We start from the raw sequence: 7455 nt of genomic DNA, 5'->3' as shown, positions 1-7455 counted from the left end.
AGGGACCATGTCTTCCTTACTTCCTAGCTTCTCTGGAGGTATGGATTGTAGGCTGGTAATCCTTTGCTTTATGTCTAATAGCCAGAGTATGGATTTCTTACATACCTAACATCATTCCTAAATGTCTTTGAGGCCACTAAACAGACTTTTGTTTATTCTTTCCACTCTTAAAAAATCTGATGACCTAGTTCAGGATTTTTGAAAATGGCATTATTGAGGTGTAATTGACATATGGAACATATCTAATGTGTGTAATTTGGCAAGTTTTGACATTTGTATACCTGTGTGACACCACAAAGGAGCATGTGCATCACCCTCAGGTACCGTTGTGCCCCTTTATAGTTTCTTCCCTCCTGCCCCATTCCCAAGCAACTGTTATTCTGTTTTTGCTAGTGTACTTTCATCTCCATCTTCTTCTGTGTTACATTGGTCACAGTAGTTCCTATTTTATTACTAAATGTATCTCATTGCATGGATGAACAGCAGTTTCTTTTCTAGTCACCAGTTAAGGGACAATTAGAGTGAGTCTAGTTCAACCTACCTTCAAGAAAGCTACTGTGAATATTTTTGTGTAAGAAAATATGTATGAACACACATTTATTTTGCTATTGTGTGAATATATAAAGTGCAAGGACTGGACCATATGGTAGATGCATGTTTAACTTTTTTAGAATTGCCACATTATGTTCTAAGTTGATGTGTAGTTTTACATTCCCACCATGAAGGTTCTGTTTGCTCCACATGCTTACCAATATTTGATACTTTTAGACTTTTTCCAAGGGTGGCTGTGAGAATTATATGAATTGTGACATGTTACAATCAGAATCTAGGGGATAGTAATGACTCAGGAGCAAGCTCTAAGTAGTCAATAAGTCGAGGGAAAATACTTTTGGTTAAAACTCACACATGTTGTGGTAAGGATGGACTTTAGGGTCAAAGGGAGATTGAAGGTTCAGATAACAAAATCTGGCACATTGAAGCAGATGAGTAAGAGGGCTTGTAGTTGGGTTTGAGAAAACTAAGATAGATGGACAAGAGGAAAGAGACAGTGCTCTGGCCTAGTGTCAGCAGGCTGCCTACCCGTCGGTTTCCTCGACACCTCCCAAAGCCCAGGAAGAACAGATAGAAGATACTATCAATTGTCCAGTCATCCACTCTTGCTTCTGGTGTAGGTAATTGAAGAAGGCTATACTCTAACTAAGAATAGCTTCTAACAAGCAGCTTCCACCTAGGAGGTCACCCCAAAGCCCATCACAGACAAGGAGCTAAAGATGAGAAAACCCGAACTGCAGTGACATCTTCTTGGTGGTTGTGATAGGGTTAACTCTGGGCCACATTAAAGTTGTGAACTGGTCAAGTAAATATGAGAACAATGGGAACATGGTCTAATTAACAGCCAGACACTAACAAGGTTGATGTGGCAACACCAGCCACCTTTAGCTAGCAGACAGTCAAGAACAGCAGCTAACAAAGCACAAGTCAGAAGCAGGCTGAGGGGGCTTCAGCCTTCCCTAGCTGGGTAGGCAGCATATAAACAGCACATGACGACCTTCCTGTTGGATCAGGAGAACATGTATAGAGCATGTGAGTCCTCCATTGATTAACTCCATGATAGCCCAGAGAACTAACCAGTCTCATACCAATTACTTTAGTCTTTATCTAGTCTCTGCCTTACTCATTATAAGAACCATAGAAAAGAAAGTTTGGTGGCATTTTCTGTGTTGAAAAACATCCTACTCTGGGAACCTCTATCATTTTTTTCCTTAATTTCTTACTTGACCTCCATTTGTCATTTCTCAGTAATTCTCCTTAATAAAGCTTCCTTATACTTTGTATGCCTCAAGGAGTGTCTGTGTCTTTAATTTTCATTGGGATGAGACAATGAACTTGGAAGCCTTGTCCTAATTTGATCTTCAATGATGGTGAGTGTTCATGCCCAGCCCCCTAAGTCCTTGGGCCTTGCACAACTAGACCATGAAAAGCCCCATCATACAAAAAAAAAAAAAAAAAAAAAAAGTAATGATTACAGCCAAAAAATCGGGAGGTTCTTATTTGTTTATTATAGAAATTCACATTGGAATTCTTTTTAAAGTGGAATGACTTTAGTCATTTATAGTTTACATCAATTATTCCTAGTGTGCCTGCATTAAAATTGAAGCACACATTAGTATGACTCCTGCCACCCTCTTTGATATGAGGACCATTTTACTAAATGGTATTAGCCATTCAACTTCAATGCTCCAGCCTCAAGCATCAAACTAAAGCATTGATTAGTCTGGTGGTATGTCTGTCTGAACGATACAGCTAATACAGGTTCTGTGACTCTTTGACCAGATGAAAGCTTTTACATATTTCAGATCTCAGAACACTTGAGAGTCTAGGGCTGGCCTGAAGGTAAAATCCAAATGGTGGAATATAACACCATAAATGTGTCTAGTCTTTTAATGTTTTGTTACATAACTTCCTGGGAAGACAAATGTCTACCCACCTAAGATAGGGTGTCTGCATAGACCAAAGGCACAGTCTCACCCAAGTCTAACTTAGTAAATTAGTTTATTGGGGTTACTTTCAGAAGTGTGGGTGAGGAGTTACTTAGAGGCTCCTGGATGATCAGAGGCAGCTTCGTGGCAGAGAAGTCCACTCTGCTGTGAGAGATGACTCACAAAAGCTGTATTCTCGGATCTCCCCACACAGCTTTACAGGCAGCTGTTATGGCCAGTGTCTCCTCTCCCCAGCAATTGTTTACTACTTTTATAACCTTGAGGAAAGTAAACCTTTGGGGCTTTCCCAGCTTAGTAAGCTTCCCTGAGCTTAGTAAGTTTCACAAACATCCGAATTTCACCAGCTAGCTCTTACTCAAGATAATGTTCCAATCCCAAGGAAATAGTTCACCATAAGAATAATTAGCTCCCTTCCCTCAATGCTGTAACACCATAAAACATTCTCTCCGTGTCTCTCATCTATCCATGAGAATGTACATCTGTTCGCATGGTTAATCTCTCTTTAAGTCTCCTAATGATCCAGATGGAAGATGAGCTATCTAGCCACTACTGGTTCATCCATTGCTTTTTGTCTTTATTATGGAGATGAATTCACTGTATCACAGTATTTTTTGTCTGACTAATTAAATTTTTATTTTGTTTTTGAGCCAGAACACACTCACTATTTTAATGTTCTTCTCTGGCTGTGTTTCTAAGAACAAAAATACCAGAGTATGGTTGCCTACATAGGCAACATGTTTTCCCTGTCTTTTCCCAAGGTTTGGTAATCATAATATAATTCTGAGATCTCTTGTAGTCTGTTTATGACTCCCAGAAATGAATGTAATTACATACTTTTTTTTTTTGCTTCTAAACTGGAGAAGATTAATTAGTGCTATCAGAACAGGATATAGTTATAGCAAGTAGCTTCATTCTTCCTCTTGCTATTTCTGTTTGCCAAGCAGATGCTTTTGGGTCAGGGTCCATTTGTCTTTCTGAATTAATCAGCATCTGCTGTGTAATAATGTGTGGACTCCACTCCCCTAAACATGTAGGAAAACTATTCACAAGTACAGTTCTAAGAGGCCATTGCTGCTCACAATGATATGGTCCCCACCTTCGTTTTGATTCTGTTGTTGCGATAAAATATCCTGACAAAAAGAGAAGGAAGGGTTTGTTGTAGTTCACAACTCCAGGGTACTGCTCATCACTGTGGGGAAATCACAGTGGCAAGAGCTTGAGACAGGTAGTCACAGTACACCCACAGTCAACAGTGAAGGACTGGAGGCATGCTTGCTTAGTACTAAGTTTTCTCTACTTTTAGACAGCTCAGGGCCCCAAATAGGGAATGCTGCTGCCCACTGTGGGGCTCCATTTCCCCATATTAATTAAGGCAAATAAGTCAATCTGACTTACAGTCCCTTATTGAGACTCTCTTTCCCCATGACTCTGGGTTGTATCAAGTTGATAATTAAAACTAATTGTTCCAACCCAACACCCTTTCAACCTAAAACACAAACACTTCACTTTAAAGTCATAACCTTCTACCACTTGTCACCAAGATCTCCTTTATCTCATAGTCTAAAGTGTTCACAGGGTAGATAGAGGTTTCTCTCACCAGAACAGAAAGAGCTATACAAGTAACCAAGACTCTTTTCTAAGATAAATTCTCCCTGGCTTTGGATTGCCTCAGTTGCTACAAAGTGACAATAGGGCCCTACTTTACTTGACAAATGACCCAAAGAGTGACAAAGGCATTAGGCATTAAATATTATTTACATTCTTCATGGAGGTCTCAGTCCTCTAGAAAAGTAGGAAGAGCTAACCAAACCTTAAAGCATGCTTTGCTAAGAGACTTCAGAAAAATAGCCAACCATACTCCTTAAAGATATGCGACATCCCAAGAACACAAAATGATTTATGGGAGATCATGTTTATATAAAGACTTAATAGCAGACTGAAGACTGGAGAGATGCTAAAATATTTTACTGATTTGGAACAGTTTCTGAGAGCAGTTAGAGAAGTTGCTATCCAGGATTTTCTGGTCCAGGATCATAGCCTTATTGACCCAAAAATCGACATCAGGACATTAAGTAAAACTTGGAAAGAAGGCTCCTTGTCAGAGCACCTTCTAAATGGATGGAACCCTGTGTTATCATCCTGTCCACTCTGATGGCAGTAAAGATAATTGGAATAGATAGCTGGATTTACCTTAATCCCATTAAACCTGTCCCATGGACTCCACAACTGAGAGACAACAGGTTATTCCTTTTTTATTCTTTATTTTTATTTTACATATTGATCTCAGTTCCCTCTCCCTCCCTCCCTCCCTCTTTCCCTTTGTCCCACCGTCTCATGCCCCCCTTCCACCCTCCCCTCCCACCCCATCCCCACTCCACATGTAGGGTGATGCCTTCCAGGAGGGGTCATCTAAATCTGTCAAGTCTTTTGGAGTAGGGACTAGGCCTTCTCTCCTGTCTCTAGGTTTGTGCTCCCAAAGTCCTTTTGTGCACCAAGGATACATTCTGGTTCCACTGTCCAAGGTCACTTAGACTGCCCAGGCCTTCTAACTGAGACCCATGTTCAGGGGGTCTGAGTGGAGTGGGTCCAATGCTGGATTCCTAGCTATCAGTCTGGGGGCTCATTAGCTCCTCCTTGTTCAGGTCAGTTGTCTCTATGTGTTACTGTAGCCTGATCTTTTCCTCCCTCTCTGCATCTGGATTCCAGTTCGACTCAGTACAACAGAATATTCTTGTGTGCTCACTGAAAATCTACAATTGCTCTTCAGAAAACAATCTATAGATCAGTGAAACAAACCTGGTTTTGTTGACTTCAAGCTAGCTCTTCACTCTGTAGCTTTTCTAAACTTCCCACTTAGTGGCCTAAGGTACTGAATGCTTGTGGTTTGATGAATTGAACTGCAACTCGTTAATGCCTCACTAACTCTGCTGCTTATGTCCTTCCAACCTGGGAAGGGACTGTGTGCAGCAAGTACCCGCACAGGTCTGGATGCTAGCGTGGGCTTATTTGCAAGGGCACACAGGCTCGCCATTAGCTATTGACAATCAACCCATGAGAGGAAATGGGAGACATACTTAGATACACATGGACCATTCCTGATTTAATTAAAAATGTTAACATCTTTTTCCCACCTGTCTCTTAGTCACACATCTATCCTGGAACTCAACTGCCAAGTTGCCCATTTGCCTGTGTCATGAGAGGCTTAGGTTCCCTGGGTGAAAAAGAAGGTTGACTAACAGTTCTTGCCAGTCCGTCTTCCTTGCAGGAACCCCTAAGCTGGTTAATCATCCAGTAGAAGTTATACTTAAAGATTCTCAACAATATTTTCATGAGCATTATTCTGTCTCTGTTCTCTGCTCCTGCTATTCTTTTCAACTTGCATTCTCCTTAGCTCAGACTTCTGCAGGAGAACAGCCATGTCCAGACCAGCACAAGGTCCCTTCCTACACAAGTCTAATGGGGAATTGTTTCCTCTCTACCACACAGTCACAACTTCTCTCTGTTCCTAGGGCATCCTAAAAGAGGATTGTCCTTTCAAAGGCTCACCAAACCCAGTCAAAACAACTGTAAGATGTTCCTTCTGGTAGATTCTAGTTTTGTAGCATTGAGAGTAATTCTACAAGTCCAAACCTAGAAATATGTACCCAAAGCTGCTACTGGGATCTTATATTGTCCTCAAAAATCATTGGCCACACGAAGACCCCCCCAGGTAACCACACTTTGCAATTTATACCTTCCAAACTGTCTGAGTCACAGGGCCTCTGTTGGATTTGTGGGCAACAGGCCTTTTAAAAAATTTCTTTATTAAATCTTTAAGAGTTTCACATCATGCAACTCAATTCTGCTCAACTCCCATTCCCCCATATCTTCCCCTCATGCCTGTTGCACCCTCCAAAAAAAAAACAAAAAGGTAAGCAAACAAGCAAAATAAAAACAAAAAGCCAATAAACTAAAATAGAACAAAACCACACTAGAAACAGAAAAAAATTCTGCTTTTTTTTTTTTTTTCTCCTGAGTCTCCATCACTTCTTCTTCATGGCACTGGAAGCTTTGGTGTGTCATATAGTATGCCCCTTTGTCTCATCAGCTTGACTAGCAACAGTTGATTGCAATGAGTCATTGGTCTGAATTAAGGCCTCTGTTTTTTGGTACACCATTCTTACTGGACCTTTACTGTAGCTCTTCTGGGGTATCCTGTGTCTAAGAGATCTTGTGGGTATCATTACGCAGGACCATTCCCTTCATGAGCTCCGGCAGCGCCAAGATGGTGTAAATACTAGGGTGGGGCAACCCAAAGCTAGTTGTGGGCCTGAGATGGAGCCACTGGGGCCACCCGCCTCGGGTGCACTGGGGAAGTCAACTCCCATATATGCATGTCCTTAGGGCAGGTTCATCCTCACTTGTCATGAGGGGTGGGGGTGCTCTCTCGTGAGTGCAGGGTCCAACTCTTTTGCTGTAGTGGCCTGTGAGAGGCAAAGGCAGCTTTCCCAGGCCAGTGGAAAAGGGCGGGACTGGCTCAGAATGGCCCTCTGATTTCATCTTGAATGATTCCTAAGGCCTTCTGAGGTGACACTGGCCACAGACATCAGCACAGACCCTTGCTGCATCTGGACCACGGATCCAGACATGGCCCTAGGAAGCAGTTTAGGCCCGGATGACATCCTGGCTCTGGGTATACGGAATGACCACCTTGGTGGGAATGGTTCTGGCAGCCATGTGGCGGTTGATCACCAGCAAGGCCTCTCCTGGACCTCTACATGACCGTTAGTGGCAATGCAGGACCCAGACTTTGTGTCAGACCCCAGTAGCGGTAGGACCATGGACTCCAACATAGTCTTTAGCAGCAGCTGGGTCTGGACATCTCCACTGCCCCCCGTGACAGCCCGGCCCTGAGACACTAACTTGACCCTTGATCTTGTGTTCTGCATGGCCTTTGATAGCTACCGAAGCATCA

This window comes from Phodopus roborovskii, unplaced genomic scaffold (assembly GCF_943737965.1).
Source record: "Phodopus roborovskii unplaced genomic scaffold, PHOROB, whole genome shotgun sequence".
Taxonomy (NCBI): domain Eukaryota; kingdom Metazoa; phylum Chordata; class Mammalia; order Rodentia; family Cricetidae; genus Phodopus; species Phodopus roborovskii.
This window is presented reverse-complemented; position numbering follows the sequence as displayed.